Source organism: Mus pahari, chromosome X, assembly GCF_900095145.1.
Source record: "Mus pahari chromosome X, PAHARI_EIJ_v1.1, whole genome shotgun sequence".
In the NCBI taxonomy this organism is placed as follows: domain Eukaryota; kingdom Metazoa; phylum Chordata; class Mammalia; order Rodentia; family Muridae; genus Mus; species Mus pahari.
The window spans coordinates 74815784-74838119 of NC_034613.1; the positions used below are offsets into that span (position 1 = coordinate 74815784).

At 34.1% G+C, this 22336-nt stretch overlaps 1 protein-coding gene across 3 annotated transcripts in view; it reads right to left on the reverse strand.

The window, feature by feature from the left end:
* The window catches only part of Il1rapl1 (interleukin 1 receptor accessory protein like 1), a 1306889-nt gene that overhangs the window by 486414 nt on the left and 798139 nt on the right, over positions 1-22336 (reverse strand). The window lies entirely within an intron of this gene.

Sequence of the window (22336 nt, forward strand, 5' to 3'; positions counted from 1 at the left end):
TGTGTTGAATGATACCTTTTACTATGGAAAATGCTTATATTCCATTAATTATTCATTATATTCATATAGTGAATCTATCTCTTTATAATATTTACCTTTCTAATTAGTGATACAATTTAGACTGCTCACTATACTCAACTCCTCTCAATTTTTAGAGGATATTTAGTCCAGCAACATGGCTGCTCTGATCATATCCATAGGCCTTCTAAGGTCTGTATGATCCAGCTGGAATGTTGACACAACACCACACACCTTTAATCTCTCTGGTTGGAAACCAGATATACCTTCAGTATACAGCTTTAATTCCTAACATTACAGTCAGTTTCTAGAAGGAAGCATCCAAGTTTGAAAGTGATATCTAATTGAGGAGCAGACAATATGATGAATCAGGGAAAGATTAGACAGTATGGGTCAGAAATAGGATAAACCCTATCCATAACTCTCATGAAAACAGCTACTTACAGCACAACAGTAAGTTTGGTCACTCAGTTGGAAGTCAGTGCAGTGAGTGTGGTGCAGTGGAGTTGAGTTAGTTCCTGATGAGACAGTTGAAATCAGAGAAGTCAGAAGATCAGAGCAAGTTGCCAGAGTTAGTTTGAGGCAAAGCAGAACAATTCAGTGAGAAACTGAGACAAACCAGATTCAATCAGTCAGCTTGGAGAAGAGTTTGAGCCAGAACAGCTGAGCTGACCCAGTCAGTCAGAGTTCAGAAAGAAGTAGAAAGGGTGAGCTTAATCAGCAGTAAGCCACTGAGATGACAATTGCATCAAGAGAATAAATGTTAGTTTTACAAGTTATATATTAAGTACACAAAATTTAGGGGGTATTTTTCTTAGAAAGATTATATAAAATAATTAAGTATATGCAAAAATTTTGCATAGAATTAATTTTAGAATTGTAAGAGGAGACTCATAGCTTTCTATTACTATGACAAAATAGCTGAGATAAGTTTTAAAGATGAAAAAAAGTTTCTTTGTACCCTTTATGTTAGTGATTTTAGTTCATGGTGGCCTGTCTTTGGTGCTTTGAATTTGCGGGAAAATGGTATTTTATAACAGGAACAGGTGGTAGAATAAACTTGTTCAACCCACGATGTCCAGAAAGCAGCTTGAAGAAGGAGTTCCTTTAAATGAAGCTATTCTAGATTTGTGCATTTTAAGTAAGATCATGTCATATGAGCAAATAATTTCTATGTAGGATTTCATGACAGAGACACTTCTTTTTGTTTGAATCATGTAGGAAAACAAGTCTAAAGCAAAAGTCTGTGATTGACAGCCATTGTTCACTCGATAACATCAGTATTCTACATACCAATTCAAGGTAGATAATTATGTTCTCTTATTGTGAAAAACATTTGAGTGCAATTATAATATATTCATACACAAATATATGTTATATGATGAAAACACACATTAGTAAGAACTCTAGTAGCTATCCACTTACACGGGTGAAGAGAAAAATGAGTGAAGATGGATCATATTATAAACATAGTAACTTTAATACTTAATTCAATTTTACATTGAAACAGGAAAAAAAGGAAGTACAAAACAGTTATTCAAAGGATCCTGTGGAATCTAACATTTTTTAAATCTATATTTAGATTAAATATCAGCTACATGCTTCATGATTCTTAATATTTCTTTGGTCAGAATGTAATTTGAACTATTTGCTATCTGTCAGCTTTAACACACCACTGTTTTATTTATTGTGAGGGTATTCCTAATGGCATAAAGTATAACTGGGTTTCTTGGAGGCAACTGTGTGTCCAAATTCTTTTTTTCTTGCTAAATGATGAATAATATATGCACTGCAATGGACTGTTAGGTGCCTCATTATCCTTAAGGAAGCATTTTTTTTTGTTATCTCACCAGAGGAAAACTGATACCTAAAATAAGGATATGTGTGGGTCCATAGGTAGCAGATGAGACTGGATATATAACGCTTCAATCAATTCTTCAAAATGGCAGAACTGAGCCAGGTGTTAGTGGTATACACATTTAATCCCAGCGTTAGGGATGCAGAGGCAAGGAGAACTTAAGCAATTCTCTAGGCCAGCCTAGGCTACAGAGTAAGTTCTAGGACATCCATAGCTACACAGAGAAATCCTATCTCATAAAAAACTAACAAACAAAAAAAATATCAGTTCTGAAACTACATCTTATTTTTAGACAATTAATTAAAACAACATATATTAACTTTACAATTCATAAAAGTAACAAAATATATTTATGAAATAGCAATGAAATAATTTTATGGTTGGGGGTCACTACTACATGAGGAACTGTATTAAAGCACCATGGATGGCATCAGGAAGTTTCGAGAACCACTGGCCTAAAGGACAAATTGCTACACTCTAAATTAAATGCCAAAATATAGGGGATCACTCATCAACAATAAAGTATAAACAATTTCCATCAAAATATTTATTAAAGATTTAATGAAGTTATACTCACCCACAATTACATAATTCATCATTTAATTACATTTAACAAGACATTCTTTTGTAATTTAAATATGTAGGACAAAGTATTAAAAACTAGTTGGCATTATATTACACATTTTAGACAATTTTACTCTTTTAACTACTATCTCAATCTTTAAATATACTCATTACACTGGAAGTTACTTAAAATTCATTTTGTCTTTCAATTATTTTTTTTTTTAGTTTACTATTATTATTAAAAAGTTCTCAAATATTTTTCAAAATGATTTTGAAAGTATTAAATGATACCTGAAAAACAAAAAATCATGGTGTTTTTATCATGGTAAAGGAACACATACTATGCTATTTTAAATTTTATCTTAGAATTGTATACATGGTTAAAATATTTATGTTATTTATACTCTCCTCCCCCTTCTTCTCCCATGTCCCCTTCACTCCCACTTAAGTTTGTGTGTGTGTGTGTGTGTGTGTGTGTGTGTGTGTGTGTGTGTGTGTGTGTAAAATGTACTAAGTTCTCTGATGGTTTGTATATTCTTGGGCCAGGGAGTGGCACTATTAGGAGGTGTGGCCATGTTGAAGTGGGTGTGGTCTTGTTGGAATAGGTGTGTTGCTGTGGCTTTACTACCCTCCTCCTAGCTGCATGGAAGTCAGTCTTCTACTGGTCTTCAGAACAAGAGGTACAGCTCTCAGCTCCTGAATGCTGCCATGCTCCCAGTTTGATGACAGTGGACTGAACTTCTGAAGCTGTAAGCCAGCCCCAGTTAAATGTTCACAGTTAATCTGTTCACAGCAGTAAAACTGTAGCTGGAACATCCCAAATAGTGTTGCTTTTATGTATTTTGGTTTAGAGCTGACAACTTGTGATTGTATTTCTAGAGGGGGCTTATCCCTAGTGAAAATGAGTCTTCCTTTGTAAATCGCTTGATTGCCTATAGTTGCTCATCACTGAAGAGTACGGACTTATGGAAATTTTCCTATCCACATTGTCATGTTAACCAATGTTGTCATTATGCAGATCCTGTTTAAGCAACTTACTGTTGAGATTTCATGGATGTAGCAACCCTGTCAAGTGAAGAAGACAGAATCTAATAGCATGTGTCCAAATCATCAGGTTCTTATAATCTTTCTTCCCCTTTTCTCCTTTTGTTCCCTAAGTCTTAAGTGTTGATGTTACATTTTAGATGTAAATTACGGGTGAGAGCTGCTTAGTCTATGTATTTTGACTAATTATTGATCTCTGTAGAAGCTCCTTTCTATTGTAAAATAAAGTTAGTTTCACTGGGAATGAGAGCTACACTTATCTGTGAGTAGGAATATAAATATTTAAAATATAGTTAAAAATTAAACTGATGAAAGAAAAATGACAGTACTAGGTTCTCCATGATCTATAATCTTTTCAAGCATGAACACATGTGGATCATACATTTGAATCTTTTAGATGTGAATATATAGCTTGAAGTAACTTCAGAAGCCCGGAAGGCAGTAAGGGACCAAAGATGATAGAAGAGAAGAAGGTCCAGAGAGGGAAAAAAGTTGAAAATTTGGATTTGATTCTAACTGGGATGGAGAGTAAGGGGAATGCACAGGGAAAGGGAGAAAGGAAACATAAATATAACAAAGGATGTTTTATTTTTAAAAGCCACAGTAGATATTATAAAACCCCAGTTGCCAGGAAATCTCCCTTTGAAATATTGGTTATGGGTATTTAAGAAACTCCCTGAACAATATAAACTATACTGTCCTTAAGTCAAAAGAATATTACCATCCATTGTTAATAAGAATTCAAAATGGTTAAGTCACACATTTTTCATGTGACAAAATCAGGAAAAGAAAGTAAATCATTTCACTTGAATGAAGTTACAGAGATATTTTTAAATATAATTTAATTTTTTATTTACTTTAATCCTGCTTAATTTCTGTCCCAGTAATCCCTCTCTCACAATACTTCCCCCATCCCAAATGCTTTTAACATTCACAGCCGTATAACATGTCAGGTAAAAGTCAATTTTGGGTCTATGCTGTTTGAAGTTTTATCTGCTACTAACAATCTTTACAGAATGCCAACACATTTATATATGCAATTCTATTTTTAAAAGTAAGGACACGCTTGCATAGTATATAAAATGTATAACTCTGAAACAGTGAATGCTTGACCCTGATCTTAAAAAGAGGGAAAAAGCAGAGAGCTAATGGGTAGGCCAGCAGGGTTCTAAAGGAGATAATGGTGCCTTACTGGTAAGTCAAACTTAATGCTCTCCAGAGAGTCAGCAATTGATTTTCTGCTCACTAGTGAGGTCCCTTTTCTCACTGAGAGTAAATATAGGAAGAGAAAAGATGGAGGGTTCAGTTTTTGAAACATTATTAGTGCTTCAAGTTTGAATGCCCAGTAAAAAGTATAGTATTCTGCTGACCTCATAGTGAACTTTGAAGTAACTCGATGCACCCAATGCTAGGATTTATATCTGATGAATATTCTACAAAATATAATATCACATACTATGTTTAGATGGCCTACCTTCACAGAGTAAAACATTGTTCACTTGGAAAAATACACTTGAGATCATCTACCACAAAAGCACAACATTGGCTTTTCTGGAACTTTCAAACAAAAGCTATGTGTGTGTGTGTGTGTGTGTGTGTGTGTGTGTGTGTGTGTGTGTGTGTTCGCACACGTGTATGTACATGTGTACATGTACCTGTGTACATGTACCTGTACATGTACACAGGTACATGTATAATGCATAAACTCCAGGCAAAAAAAGCCACTGTCATGAAAGCTAGTCTATATTTCTACTTTTGGTATCAACTCAAATTACCATTAATTTTGTTGTGACTTGTTCACTAGTATGTGAACTTTACACTATTATATATTATAATCTTGGCCATGTAAATATGTGCATACATACATTGTTGTCCAAAGTAGTTAACCTCCATTTTAAAATATACTAATTTCTTAGATAAGTCTAATAGATCTTAAATAAGTCCTGAATTCTTCCTTCTTTAAATGTATGTCAAATGTTAAAAATTCTAAAATGATTAAAAAAAAAGTACTTATTTATTCACTGGTTTTATCTGTGGAACTTTTGTCAATGTCATATCAACAAAGATTACACAAAGAAAAAGATTAAAAAGTACTTTTATAATATCCTGTATCACTCATTGTCTTGTTGCTTCTAGGAAGCCTTCTGCCAGCATGAGAGAAAAGCTGGACTAGATTCTTAAAGGTGAATGATTACAAAAGAAGGAAATTTAATTCATGTTAGCTGAGTTCCTATACATTAGAATGATGCCAAATGATTTCATCTACAGCATAGTTAACCCCACCTAGCTGAGTTTAGCTTAAGTGATAGTATCATAGAAATTTGAACAAATGAATGCTTCTTATATTAATCACTATATTTAGTGTGATTATATTTACTTGCTCCATAACAAAAACTAAATGATTTAATTTCCTAGGTTTAGTCAGAGCTAAAGGACATAAAGGTGTAGAATTCATTTATGTATTCATAATCTGAACACAGAGTGTATACTCTCCTATGCTCTGTGTGGTTTGAGAATTTACCATTTAGATTTTGAACAAAGTCAGAATCACAAAAGAAAGTTTTCAAGCTAAAAAGCAAACAAAAATCCAAAACAACAACCAAACAAACATAACTGAAAAACCTCCCATCTTAGTTTTGATGTGCATCTGTAAGGAATAAAACTTTTAAAAATAACAGAACAGAATAGAATACACATATGTTTATTTTTCCATATATGAATATTACATATATACTGTGGCAGTCTGTATATGCTTGGCCCAGCGAATGGCACTATTAGTAGGTATGACCTTGGTGGAGTAGGGGTGGCCTTGTTAGATAAAGTATAGTCACTTTAGGGGTAGGTTTTGAGCTTCCTCCAGCTGGGTGAGGATGCCAGTCTTCTCCTGTCTGCCTTCAGATCAAGATGTAGAAATCCTGGCTTGTGATATAGCTGTCTTCTGAGAGGCTCTGCCAGAGCTTGACAAATACAGAGGCAGATATCCACAGCCAACCATTGGACTGAGCAGAGGGTCCCCAGTAGAGGAGTTAGAGCAGGGACTGAAGGAGCTGAAGGGGTTCGAAAACCATAGGAAGAACTACAATATGAACCAACCAGTACCCCCAGAGCCCCCAGGGACTAAACCACCAACAAAAGAGTATACATGTAGGGACCCATGGCTCTAGCCACATATGTAGCAGACAATAACCTTGTTGGGCATCAAGGGGAGGAGAGGTCCTTGGTCCTGTAAAGGCCCTGCCTGGATGCTGCCATGCTTACTGCCATGACAAGGGACTGAACCTCAGAAACATATGACAACCTCAATTAAATGTTTTCCATTCTAAGAGCTTGGCCATGGTGTCTTTTCTCATCAATGGAAACCCTAACTAAGACAGAGGTTGGGATCATGGACAGGGATATTGCTGTCATGTGCCTGAACATGATTTTATTTGGAGAAAGGGGGACTTTGGGACTTTGGATTTGAAAAGCTGTGGAAGGTTTAATTGGGTTTTATTGAGCTTTCATAGTAGGAATATGCTGAGGGAGATATGAGCTCTGGGGGTCTGGCTCAAGATGTTTAGGTGGAGAAGAATGATAGTTTGTGGCCTAGAAACTCTGGTGGTATTTTGGTGAGGAATGTGGCTGGTTTTGGCCCTTGTCTGAAGAGTCTGCCTGAGGCTAAGTCTAAGGTGATAAGAAGCAAATTAATTGCATAACAAAGGAAGTCTCCAAAAAGCAAGCAGACTTTGTCCTCTGATTTGCTCTCATGAAGAGTATTTCGTTTTTGTTCAAGAGTAGGGACCTCAGGAAGGAAAAATACAAAATGTTTGGTTTAAGTAATAAAGGGGAACCAGGAAGTGAAATGTAGCTGAACTCTACCTTCAAGGAGATAAGCAGAGTAAGGAAGTGGTAATCTCAGGGCAAAATCCCACTCAGCTAAGCCTATTGTTTTCATGTTAGCAGTTGAATAAAGGATAGTTATATTATGTTAGGTGTTATTATAAACTGGTAATTGTCTTCATTTGGACATTTAATCTGGAATGAACTATAATCCAGAAATGGAGGGCACACCTGTGATCCAGGTATCTATTAGACAAATAAAAGAAATTGTGACATTTTTTGAAAATTAGAATATAATAGAAATGTATGTTTTATTTTACTCAAAAATTTTATAATGAGTGTTTTCGATTTCAAAATCTTTTTATAATACAAAATAAACAGGATGTAAAAAAATTAGGTAAACATGATCAATATACCAATAATTGAACATTATATTTGTAGGTATTTTTCTATGACTCAGAACAAGATATCTGAATGAATAAAACTTAAACAATGGGGCTGGTGAGATGGCTCAGTGGGTAAGAGCACCCGACTGCTCTTCCAAAGGTCCGGAGTTCAAATCCCAGCAACCACATGGTGGCTCACAACCACCCATAACAAGATCTGACGCCCTCTTCTGGAGTGTCTGAAGATAGCTACAGTGTACTTACATATAATAAATAAATAAAATCTTAAAAAAAAAAAAACAAACAATGGATGGTTTGTGTTGGCTCAGTTTCTGATAGTCTCAGTCCAATGTGGCAATGAAAACAAGGCAGATCAGGTAGTGTGTGTTGGTTGGGCGTGGGGTGACAGAAGTTGTTTATCAGAAAGATCTGAAAACAGGAAGCAAGGCTAAAAGCAAGGCCTTCAAAACCCACCCCAAAGTAGTATACTTCTTCCAACTTGCTCTTACCACATACTGGTTCTACTACCTCCTAAACTGGTACTACTATGTGAAAAACAAGTGTTTGAAATGCAAGCAACTAAACAAGATCAACCTATAGCTATTCTATAGATTAATAAAAGCAGGTGCTCTCAAGGTGGGTCTTTTCCACTTGGTGGGATTTAGAAACATATTCTTGGTATGTCTTGGCATTTCACTATAATTAATTGAAGGGAGAAGACCTGATTTCTAAGAGTACAGCACCTTCTAAAGGGTTTGTCAGTTATAAATAGTTCTGAGGAGAAAACTGCCTGCCTGCCTACCTACCTTTATGTATTCTTTTTGAGTGAATGTACTATCATTACTACTGATATTAAACACAGTTTCTTTGACCTTCCATCACAGAAGCAATACCAGCAATGACCCAGTGAACTTCCAGAATCCTAAAGTTGGACTGAAACTTCTGGGGTACACAGCTTCATTGACTGGTCAGCTACAGAATTTTCTGCCTTAGCTGTAATCAGGAAGTCATTGTTAATACTACTTACTCTCTCTGATGTAAGACAAGCTAGTAAGTCCTCTTTTATAATACATATTTTCTATTTGTTCTGTTTCAATAGACTTGCCTAGTATGGATTCTAATCTGTTTCTTTAGGAATATGTAAGTTATTAATATGTGGACAACACTTGAACTAGAACTTGTTTTTAAGTTAAAATTTATTTTGAATAAGAATATTAAAACACAATAAATCTCAAAATAAGGATTTTATTCTTTAAAATGATGCCGATTTATCTTAAATTATTCCCAAGAAAAATCTTAGTGATATGACAGAAAACATATAAGAAAGATTTCTATTTTTACTCTAAAATAATGAGGTGCCATCAGCTAACTAAAACATGAAAATTTTGAAGACAAGGGCAAGCAGGTAGGATCACTTTTCTGAGTCAGTAGAGCTGAGAAAATATCTATTCCAAACAGGAGAGGGAGAGAAGTCTATTGCCCAGAGAATAGTTCTTCATCCTAACCAGATCTCTAGAGACCTACCCAGACTAGCATTAATGAGTGCAGGAACACCATATTGAAACAGTAATCATTTCAACTCATGACTTGGGGACTCTCAAAATTATTTCCATGTCCCAGTTTGCACAAACAACGATAACAATTCTGTAGAATAAGAAAATGAAGCAGCAAGAATGTTAAATGTATGTACTATTCATTTTACAACATATCAATAGCTATAATATTTGCAAGCAAGAAGGCTTTTTATAGGAGATTGTAATAGTGTAGACCAAGATTTCAGACAGCGTTCATTTCATGCCCATTCTGGCATAACTGATTTTGGCTTTTTAAGACATTCTCTTGAACTTCTAATATATTTCCAGGAGCAGTAATGCAATGGTGAGGTCAAATAAAACATCTGCTGAGAACCATGTGTCACGTATTCTGAATGAGTATCAGAATTTGAAACAGATCAATTCAATGGGATTTTTATACCAGAGTCACCATTTTTGAATTTTGTATTTTTTCTTATTTTGACACAGAATAAGAACTAAAAATTTGAGCTGAAGAACAATTGTTGTCAAAACAATAATGATTATGATTTAGATGCCAGGATAAACTAACAGGTAAATGAAGAAACAATGGATTGTTTGGATTACTTAAATAGAGGAAATAGGAAACAGGATGTGAAGTTGGGTAGGGTAAATGTTGAAGAAATCTGGATAATCCAATGCTGGATACTAGAAATTAGATGGACATATTTGATGAATTATTTGGAAGAGCAGGCAATGCAGACTCCCAGTTAAAATTTAAATGGAATAGGAGGAGGCAAATGGGCAAGGAAGGAAGAAGAGAAGTCAAATAGCAATAGCATGCATATTCTGACTCATTTCCTTCATTGATTTTCCTACAGAAATTTATCCCTTTTATTTGACAAGTACTGGGAAAACTCTAATTGAATTCTAATTTAGCTACTTTTATTTTGTTCTCATAATTGTGCCTCAAATGTCATTCACATGAATGCTTGCAAACACAAATAATTCTTAATATGGCTTTTAATTTTTCTTGATCTTGACCTTAGGAAACTATTAATGAGCAAGCACCTCTCTCCTAGAAAATTGGTTTTATTTCGACAAGTCTGACAAGATGTGATTGAAAATCATCCTTTTGTGTGAAACAGAGTGTTAGTATGTGGGTGGCCTCAGATCAGTCTTTGGGGAACAAGTATCTATATTATTAAAATCACAACATCAACCACAAATAAATTAGCGCCTTGAATGCACTGTGAATAAGCTTTCATGTTATTCTATGCAGACAGAACAGCTCTCTTTGACCCCATAAAAAATTGAACATTGGATGCTAGTTCCCCATTTTGAATTTTAAGTGAAAGTTACATTCACAATATTATTTCTTTCTGTATTTTAAATGGTTATTGTGTCTCTTCCAGTGAAGTCCAATTTGTGAGCTGAGAAACCAAAGGGACGTCTTATCTAATAAAGTTCTATGATAATTATATATAATATGTATACCAAATAATTCATATAATACTAACTCATAAATAATTTTTCAAGGTTTGTGAAGATAATAAAATACACAAATGTTAGATAATAACAAAAACAAGTATTGTTAGGGAATTTTAATCCAAAAATACGACTATACTGTTCACATCCAAGATCTTTTCTAGGTGGTGTGATCCAGCTGGAATGCAGACATGCCCTTAGTACAAACATTTAATTCCTCTGGTTGGTATCATTAAGTACACACCTTTAATCCAAAGCAATGTCAGCTAAGAGGCAGACAAACTGACAAATCAGAGAATAACTTGACAGAATGAATCAGAGGTAGGATATGCTCAACTCTCAGGAGGAAAGCTATTTAAGAGCAGTGCAAGGAGAGTGAAAGCTCCTTCAGTTTGCCAATGATAGGGAGTTGAAAGAGTTGGACAGTGCAGTGAGCACAGAGCAGTGGGGTTGAGATCATTTGTAAGTTCATTCAGTTTAGTGCAGGTTAGCAGAGGCAGTTGAAGTTAGAGAAAAGGGATTGAGAAGTTTAAAACAAATTGCCAGAGTTAGTTTGAGGCCAAGCAGAACAATTCAGTCAGAAGTTGAGGGAAGCCAGTTTGAATCACTCAGCATAGAAAGGAACAGTTTGAACCAGAACAGCTAAATTGAACCAGCCAGCCAGAGTTCAGAAAAGACTATAGGAAAGGTGAATTTAATCAGCAGTAAACCACTGAGATGACTACTGCATCAAGAGAATAAAGGTTAGTTTTATAGATCATATTTACTCTTACTATATGCATATCAAATGATTTGATTAAATATGATCTTACAAAAAATTACTTAAAACATTCTCCTTCAAACAAAGTATCTCCTTATAGATTAAGACAAATGATTTAGAATCTAGTCTGGGTTTTAAAATGGATTGAATTTGATATTTATGACGCTTATTGCAAATATATTGTCATCAGTGTATTAAAAGCATCTATTTATAATAAAATATAGAAATCTTAATTCACATTAAAGAATTTAACATCATTTATAATTTAGATATTTGTAATTTTGAACTGGAGGGTTCATATTTATTTACCCCCAAACTTTAGAATAATGGGTAAAATAGTATAGATATAAAAGTAAGTCATACACAAATTGGATTATAGCTTTTAGTACTTCATTCTCTCCTGTGATGGAAATATATGTAATAGCAAGTGTGACTATGTAAATTCTCTCTCTCTCTCTCTCTCTCTCTCTCTCTCTCTCTCTCTCTCTGTGTGTGTGTGTGTGTGTGTCTTTGGACTGAGGATTGAAACTTGCCTTTTGTGCACACTACATAAATTCTTTGTTATTAAGATGTACTTTCAAGTGCCTCCTATTGGAACAGGAAGAATATACTACATCCACAGATGAGCTTTGGACTTGTCTTGAGTGGAAACTACAATGTGTATTTCCATACTTCCATTCCAATACTTTACCATCTCTTCTGGAGCTAAGTCTTTCACCATGGATCTGAAAATTAAATAATATATCAAAACGGATTTTAATCTAATCAAAGACAAGTAATAAAAAAATCAGTAAAACACTGACATACGTCATCCAGGTCATTTAAAAGGAAGTCAAATCTTAGACCTTTCACTATCAAATAAGTGACTGTTATCACAGTCTCTGTGATTTTTGTTATATAACATTATTATTGTAGCCTACCTAATGAACTTCTACAAAGGTTACTTAAGTTCTGTTCTTTGACTTTTTAATGGAAATTTGAACAGTATTGGTAAATGTGGGGAAAGGAAAAGTATAACAACATTGTATGTCCAAACAGTCTAACTAACATCTATTATGAAAATGATCTACACTATCCAGGGCTAAAATCTTCAGGGATTACAGATTCAAATATCATAACTTGACACATCATAAAACAATTGCATTCAAGCATCATTTATAGAATAATTTAACCAACCATTAATAAATTTATTTTTGGTTTTATTTTGTTTTTCTGAAACATAGTTTCGATAACTAGTTTTAACTGATAACTTGAGACAAATTAGAATCACTGGGGAAAAGAGTCTCAATTGTGAGTTTCTCTAGGTCAGGCCTGTGAATGTTTCTGTGAGAGATGATCAGGCATGAGATCCTGAATGATGTAAAAGTAGAGAAAGTGAGCTGTGCATTATCATGCATGCAGAATGTGTTAACTCATCCATTTTTGTTTCTTGAATACTGTCTTGAACTTGGGCTGCTGTAACTTCCCTGATATACCTGATTATAACCTGGGATTTAGAGCTGAAATCAAACCTTTCTCCTTTAAGTTGCTTTTGTCAAGTCATTTTACCACAGCAACATGGAAAAATAAAAAAATAAAAAAACAGTGCCAGATAAATATTTCTTGGTTTTTATAACACATTTCAACACCCTGAAAATAACTGAAATCAAGCAAAGTACAAACTACATAATTTTAAATAATATGTATGTTAATATTGTGTACATTTTAAATCTTTCTTGGGACCCTGCAGAATAATCTGTATGCTTCCTACTTTTAGATCTCATTAATTCAGTACTTTAACTTTATTCTGAAATATTTAAATTTTATTTTCAAAGAGTTTTAATTGTCATTGTTTTCAGAACTAAGAAAAGTTAGGTCATCTGAGAAGGTGGCTTTTCTCAGTCAGTCTAGAAGAAGCAGAGATTCTCTTGGCATCCTGGTCAGACTTTTGTCTCTTGGACAAGTAAAGAAGATGAAAGGGATCATGGGAACTATTATAACATAATTATGACCTTTTGTATTTTTTCCAGAATTCTCAAAACTTTGGCAAATACTGATTTGGTCAAATTCTTGGCTAAATACTTGACAACTAGGGCAGCAAGTTTCTACTAAGTGAAAGCAGAGATGCCAATGAAAAAAACTGCAAAATATACCAGTAGGAGAATTCCTAAGAAAATATCAGGATCACTTCGTAATTAAAAGTAATAAATTTCTAGCAAAGCTCAACATTTAAAAACTGATCATATAAGCAAAATCTACAATATCATTTCATGTAATCTTCCTTCACCCCATTACTGTATATTGTTTTAATTAATTTCACTTTTTTAAATTTTTTTTCTTCCAGGTTGGTATGGGTGTCATACCCATTCCAGTGAAGACTGCATGACAGGCCCAAAATCTTGGATGCAGTCCTGAGGCAAGAAGTTTCACAGAAACTCAGACTCCTGGAACTTTAGCATCTTGCAGCATGAATGCTCCAAACCTGTCCCTGTATTAGTTGGTGAATAGATCTGTGTGCTTTCTTCAGTATTGTTTTATTATAGGTGCCTCCAAGCAATGATTTGTCAAATACCTAAGCAAAATTGAACTTTGCTTCCTGGCATTCACTGATGCCATAGGCAGTCCTTGAGCCAACCCTGGGCTTGGAATTCAGTAACAATGTTACCTAATCAGTAACATTCAGAATTACCTCTAGTATTGTAATAGAGATAGTGAAAGAAATCAGTCATTACTATCTACTACATAGAGTTAGACATCTCAGGGCAAGCTTAGCATAGTAAGTTTAGAATTCTTATTATAGTTATGTATGGAAGACTACATTACTTAATAGAAGAAAGTCCCTCACACAATCACTTAGAATAACAACCGAGTCAATCCCATATATGGGAATTTACAGTGAGAAGGATAGCTAGATAGAGCAGAACTCCCTAATTAGAACTATGGCTTGGGCATGAAAGCCCTTGCCCTGGGAGTGTAAGGATCTCACACCTGGCTTCTAAGAATATAGATGAATTTAGATAGAGCTGACTTTGTCTCAGTTGTTATATTGCATAGTTCCTGCTAGTCTTTATGTATGCATTCCTCTCTTTTTGTTTAATAGTCATTAAGCAACTGGGAACCTCAATGTACCTTGGCTAATGTGTCACCTAACTTCCTTATCCTCTTCTGTACTATAATCTGATGCTCACTTTGAGAAATTACATTCAGATACAGCACTCTCTCTGTGTCAGTGTCTGTTTGCCACCCCGCCAACTCCTTGCCTACCCTTATACCGGAACCCTGATACTCCACAGGTTGAGCTACTGAGTCCAGTCCGAGGCATAAAGGTTTCATGAAGATACATTTAATTTAATGGAAATGAGTGTAGTGAAGTTCATGGAATTGCTACATGTGCTTATGTTACCTGAAACAATATATTATATAAATGTATTTTCAATGAGAAATTACATATTTCCCCTAATGGAAGTTCAGGTCAATAAAGCTTATAAATAAGCATTAATGTTTTCCCTTTCCTGAGCATTTTAGATATTAGACTTGAAAAATTCAAATTTCCTTTCCATTTGCATTTACATCTATCAGTACAATTATTTAAAAACTACATTTGTAAATTTAACAAAGATAGGGCATCAGAAGTTGAGATATCTACCATAAACAATGACTTAGACCTCAAGACCCAGCTGTACAACTCCTGGGCATATACACAAAAGATGCTGCACCAACCCACAGAAACACTTGTGTAACTATTTCACAGCAGCTTTATCCATAGTAACCAGAAACTGGAAATAGCCTAAAGAATCGAAAAAGAAAATGTGGTATATCTACACAATGAATACTATTCAGCTATTAAAAACAAAGAGGCAGGAGTGGATAGGGGATTTTCAGAGAGGAAACTAGGAAAGGGGATAACATTTGAAATGTAAATAAAGAAAATATTTAATATTTTTTTTCAAAAATCAAAACTATAAAACAAACAAATACATCATGAATTTTGTAGGCAAATGGATCAATCTTGAGAATGTCATCCTAAGGTAACCCAGACCCAAAAGGACATGCATGGTATGAACCCATAAAGTAGCTATTAGCCATAAAAAATACAGGATACCCATGCTACACTCCACAGACCCAAAGAAGCTAAACAAGAAGGAAAGCCCAAGTGAAGAAGCTTGAATCTCACTTTGTATGAGGGGATAAAATAGTCATAAGAGGCAGAAAAAGGGAGGGAACTTGGAGGGAGACAGAATGGGGAGGTGCATAGATGGGTTCAGAATCAGGTGGCAGGAGGGACAGGAGAGATGTCCAGATAATCATGAGAATGGATGGAAATCTTCAATTGACCTGGGCGCAGAGGTAGGGGGCATCTTCAGGATAAGACAGGCACCTGAGATAAAGGATGTGCCCAAGAATCAATGGGGGTGTCCTTAGCTGTGACTCATAGCACTTGGAATATGGAAACTGAAGGGGCTACCTACTGTAGCCAGGCAGGAATCCCAGTGGAGCAATACTTTGAACCCCACATTTATCCTGTCTAAAAGAAATGTAGTCAGAGGATGGAGCAAGGTCTGAGGGAATGGCCCAACTATAACTGGCCCAACTTGAGGCCCATCTCAAGGGCAAGTACCAATCTGTGACACTATTATGATAACATGTAATGTTTGCAGACAGGAGCATATCAGAGCTGTTCTCTGAGAAGCTCCATCTAGTAGTTGACTCAGATGAATGAAGACACCCACAATCAAAGAGTGGATGGAATTTGGGCACTCTTATGGAAGAATAGAAGGAAGGATTGCAGTGCCCTAAAGGGATAGAAACTTCACAGGAAGGTCAACAGAGAGACCCTTGGGCTCTAAGAGTATGAATCACCAACCAAAGAACATATACAGGCTGGACCTAGGCCTCCCGGCACATAAGCAGCAGATGTGCAGCTTGGTCTTCATGTGGGTCCCAAACAATTGTATCAGGAGATATCTCAAAAGCTCGTGCTTGTATATGTGATATGTTCTTCTAGTGCAGCTGTCTTGTTTGGTCTTAGAGAGGAAGTTCCTAGCCTCTTAGAGACTTGAAGTGCCCCATCCCCTGAGAGGAGAAGGAGATGGGGGAGGGGGAAGGATTGTTGGAGGGGGGCCCAGGAGAGGGACAGTGAGTATGATGTAAAGTAAATAAATAATATAAAACAAACAAATAAATAAACATACCAGAAAAAAAAAAACAAAACAGTGACTTAGATCAGATTTCTAAGTTTGTTAAAAGTTTTCATTCAAAAATTCACTACAGAAATATCTTTTCTTGTACTGTATAACAACACAAAATACTATATCATAACTGTTTAATTTTTATATAAAATAGCATTCATAAAATTATAGATGTATTTGTAAGTAGAGAATTTAAAAGAAAATATATGATAACAGAATGAAATACTGCTTTATGCTCAATAGGATGGCTACAACAGTAATAACTAATAAAAGAGTAGTTTTGGTGACAATGTGGGGAACCAAATTTTTATGTTGTATAAACAAATGGTAATGTTTGAATGTGAAATAGTACCTCTGTTGTGGAAAATATGCAGGCATTTACTCAATAAAATATAGAGGTCTTATTGCTATAGTAAATATACTAAGTAAATTAAATATACTTGAGTAAATTAAAAACAGTTTATGTAAAAAGGTAAGCAAATGTTTATAGTAGCAATATTCATAGTAACCCCCCATAGAAATAACTAATATTTTCATGTGCTGAACAGATAAATCAAAATGGGATATATACAACTTAAAAAGGAATATTATTTAGTAATGGAAAGGAATAAAGCTCTTAAACATACTACAGGTTAGAAAGGATATTGACTATTGAGTGATGAAAGAATGTACTACTGAGGACCACAGATTGTATGATTGTACTCATATGAAATGTCCAGAGGAGTCAGAACTAAAATTAGATTACTTGTTGCAAAGAAATTGAGAAATGTAATAGGGAATGGAGAATGTTTAGGATTTCTTTCTTATTTAATGAAAATATCCTGGGCATTGTTATACATTATTATGGATATAATAAATTTCACCAAATTTTACAACTTGTTATAATTATAAACTTCATGTTATAAGTACTCTCTATGACATTTTTAAAACAATTGTATTTGCAAATCTCAAGTATAAGTTGAAATAATAATGAATATTTTAAAGGTAAATTAAGGGTTGATTCAATGCTGGTCAATGAAATCAATGTTTCTGAAACACACACACACACACACACACACACACACACACACACACACAAACCCAACAACCAAAAAAAAACCAGAAAACAAAACAAAAGAAACAAAACAAAAAACCCAGCAAATATAACATATAATTGTCAATCTCTATTTTTCTTGTAAAGATTATTACATCTAAAATATTAGGAAGTGGTATTTATATTAACAGAGCATTAAAATGTATCAATAAATATTCTAATACTCTGTTAAGAAATATGAGAAAGTGAACCACACATGACATAAAGGAAGTTTCTTCTGTGAAAAAGAGGATTACTTCACATTTCAAACCCTGAAAAACATTTGGAATGAACCTTACTGAAGTACAGCAACACACATATTACTAGTCTATATTCAGATCCTCTTTGCTATCTCTTTGATTTTTAAGCTTTTCTGAAAATATTTCTCTTCTATATGAACACTTTTTTCTTCCTCCTTATCCTCTTTGGTTACCTACAACAATATCTGCTTTATGATCTGCATTTGAAATTACTTTTGAAAATAAAATATTTATATTTTTGTTTTAAGAGTGTGTGTGTGTGTGTGTGTGTGTGTGTGTGTGTGTGTGTGTGTGTGTGTGTGTGTGTGTGCATGCACTCATGCACGTGTAAGTTCAGGTGCTCATGGAGTCCAGAAGAGGGTATTGGATCCCCTGGAGCTGGAATTACTCCATGGGAACTGCCTAATGTGGGTGCTGGGAACCAAACTCTGGTCTTCCTAACTTCTGATCCATCTGTCTAGACTCAAAAAACAAACAAAAAACAAAAAACTACTTAATGGAAACATAATAGTTTTCTTAGAATATTATTTTTTCATTTTCAAAGAGATAGAAGGACAAAAATGAATTAGCGGTATCAGTTCAAACATGATTGGGTTGAACTAATTGGAAAGAGAAGACTAAAACAGTGTAAATATAAGCATATGGACTGGAGAGATGGCACAGCAGTTAAGAGCACTGACTGCTCTTCTAGGGGTCCTCAGTACAATTCCCAGCAACCACATGATGGCACACAACCATCTACAATGGGTTCTGATGCCCTCTTCTGGTGTGTCTGAAGGCAGCAACAGTGTGCTCACATATAGAAAATAAATAAATCTGTATGTATATATTATATGCTGCTTAATCTCAAAATTACACTTTGAGAGATTATCAACAAATGAAACACACAAAATGTACAAATGTTAAATGATATTATAGTCATAATAGCATTAAAGTAAAAAATATAAAAAATAGTGTATGCCACAGGAAAGTAGTTAAGCAGACTATAAAACATATGCAAAATGTCAATATTAATATGAAAATATTTGTTTACAAAATCACAATAACATACAAAAGAAGTCATGTTTAAGATTCTTAATAATGTTTAAGGATAAATATTGAACCATCTCTGCATATTTTGGATAAAAGTTCAGATGCTCATGGAGTCCAGAAGAGGGTATTGGATCCCCTGAATCTAGAATTACTCTATGGGAACTGTCTAATGTGGTGCTGGGAATCAAACTCTGCTCTTCCCAGCTGCTGATCCATCTGTCTAGCCTCTTTAAAAGCTACTTAATGGAAATATAGTATTTTTCTTAGAATAATATTATTTCACACAATCATGGAATACGATCTTTTGTAATGTTCTTGGATTTGATTTGGAAATATTTTATTAAGATATTTCTCTTTTATGATTTACTGAAGCTGTCCTATAATTTGATAAATTAAGTCTTTTGTTATTACTCTGTGGCTAATATTCTACAAAAACTTCAAAAGACAGTTCTCACTGTGTATGAAAGAAACAAAAATGAGTTGTAAAAGTCCCCATACTTTTCAATATACAGCACAGGAAAATATTCCATTAAAACTTTCAGCAAAATAGTTTAGGCCATTTTATGTAAGATTTTATGCCAGATGGGGTAGTGTGTATCCATAACCTCATTAATTGAAATGTTAATACAAGATAATAAATTTGAGGCTAATTTCATTTAAAAATAAGTTGTAGGATATGAACATATTTTTCAGAAAAAAAGGGGAAGTTTAAATACTTTGAAATAGGGATTACTGTGGTGAGAACATTTGATGCAGGTCTCATACACCATAAAATCTGAATAGGCAAATGAAAATTGCTGAAAACAGCACTCTGAATCTTCATGACAGTTCATTATGGGAAGCTCTGCTGCCAGTATGATCTTGAGAGCAGTAGAAAAAATTACACTGTGCTGCATTATAGACTGCTTATAATTAAGTGCTATTGCTGTATTTGTGGCTTTTTATTAACAATAAACACTGTCAGATAATTAGAAACATGGATCATGTAGATTTTAATTTATTAGAATTCACACAAAAATGTGATAGTTCTATTCCCCTGGTATTTAGATGATGATGCATTTCTACAAATATAATAATACGTTTAACATGATCTTAAAAGATAAATGTATTCTATCAAAATTCCTCTTTTGATACCTCTTTTAAAACTTATATCCACGTGTGTCTCTATATATACATCTGATGTATATACACATATGTGATGTAGATATTAAATTAATACATTAGATTTTCAGAAAAATTATAACTCGTGTTTGAATAAAAATCTGTGTGTACCGGTAAAGCAATCCTCTTGATTTGTGCAAACACGTTTTTCTGTGGTATAATCAGAAATATATTGAGTATTGAACATAATATTAAATGCACCTGCATATAATTCTGATACTGTAAAGTGTAGAAAAAGTAAGAGGATGTCATAGGATCAGTCTTGACTATGTAGTAAGACCTTGTTTCAAGAATAAAAATAAAAGAGCAAGAGAGAGAGCAGATCAAGAGTGGAAGGGGGAAAAGTAAAGAGTAGGAAGGAAAAAGAAGTGGACTATTATTTGCTAAAAGATGATTTGTACAAATATTAAACATATTAAAGTATCAAGTATTAAAATATGATTGATATGAAATTCCTCTAATTTCTGAGAATACTCAATTTTGAGAATGGTATAGGAGATTCTAGAATTTTAACACATACTCTAATAGAGTCCAGATTAGAGAAAGAAGAAAGCTATTCACTGATATCTGAAAATAGGGTCAGGTGTTCATCATTTCTCTCCTATAGATCATATTTTGAAATGCCACGATTGTAAATATCTATAGGGTATGAAAGGGATGAATAATTAAGGAAAGACTAAAGGAAGTAATTCCAGATATCCAGGAACATTGAAGCAAGATGAAAGAAAGAGAAAATACCAAGAAACAGAAATAGGCTAGGAAACTAAGAAATAACTTCTTAAACAGTTAGGCAAAGTACTGACTGAATTTTAAAGTATATTTTATACTACCATTATTATATTGTTTATTAAAGTAACCTAGTAGAACTTAACTAAGCATTAATTAAGACTTTAGTATGGACGGGTCCAAAGGAATACCTGAGTATATGGATCTATATTCTGTCTTTCATCTGGAAACCATTATCATCATGAATCAGAATCTGAATTTTATCAAGATCTTCAGGACCCAAATTCAAATCTCAGAACACACATGGTAGCTTACTACCATTGTAACTCCCATTCCAGGGGATCTTATGCCCTCTTCTGGCTTGTTTAGTTACCAGGCATTCATACAATGCACAGACATACAAGAAAGTAAAACACAGATATACATAATATAAAGATGCTGGCGCCATTCGAAGAACCAGAATCTGAGTCCTACTACCTACATGGTTAAAAGAGACACAGAACTCCCACAAGTTATCATATGATCTCCACGTTTGCCTTATTACATGCACATCAACCCCACATTCTCATTCACAAATAAACAAGCAAATAATTACATTAATAATTTAAATATATGGTGGTACTACCATTTTACCATAACTTAATAATGCATGTGATGCAGTTAAGAGCAGTTTAAATATATTTTCTTAATACCCTGTGTAGTACCTAGACTAGAGTACTTTATCTATAAATCACATGATTTCCAGATCATAAAATGATCACAAATTCAAATAAAAGCAGGTTATATATATTTTTAACTAAACAAACATTACCACTGTCATGTGAACATCAACCTTGCATGCTTTAAAATAAATTTTACTTTAACATACTTTGAATCTGTGAATGTTTACCATTGCAGGAAATGCTTGATTCTGTGTTCTCTTTAGTTAATGGCAGTGGAACGTATCCTTAATTTTATATGTTGGTCTTTCTTCTAGATTTCATTTTTGGCTTTTGATCTCTGCTTCTACTATACATATCTCAATATAGATATCTCATACAAGACAACTCATACTTAGCTCAGATTTCACAGAATCCAACCTCGATAGTGAAGCAATGTTAACATGCATATTTACATCATTGTAAATAGGAGATAAAAGATAGGAGAAAAATACATCTAATATTATAATACTCTTAATACACTTTATCAATAGAAAAAGCAGAACCTTAAAATGTCCAAAAATATTAGTGAAAAAATTCCATTCTTTGCCCTTAAATAATATAAAATTTTATTTTAGAAATCTTAAGAAGTTTAATGACAGGAACAAAGAAACATTTAAAAATTCATGATAAAAAGCAATGTGAATTCATCTTATTAATAAATGTATAGTCTTTGTTTTTCATAATTATGTTACTGTACTGGCTATCTTTGTGTCAACTTGACACAGCTGGAGTTATCACAGAGCAAGTAGCTTTAGTTGGGGAAATGCC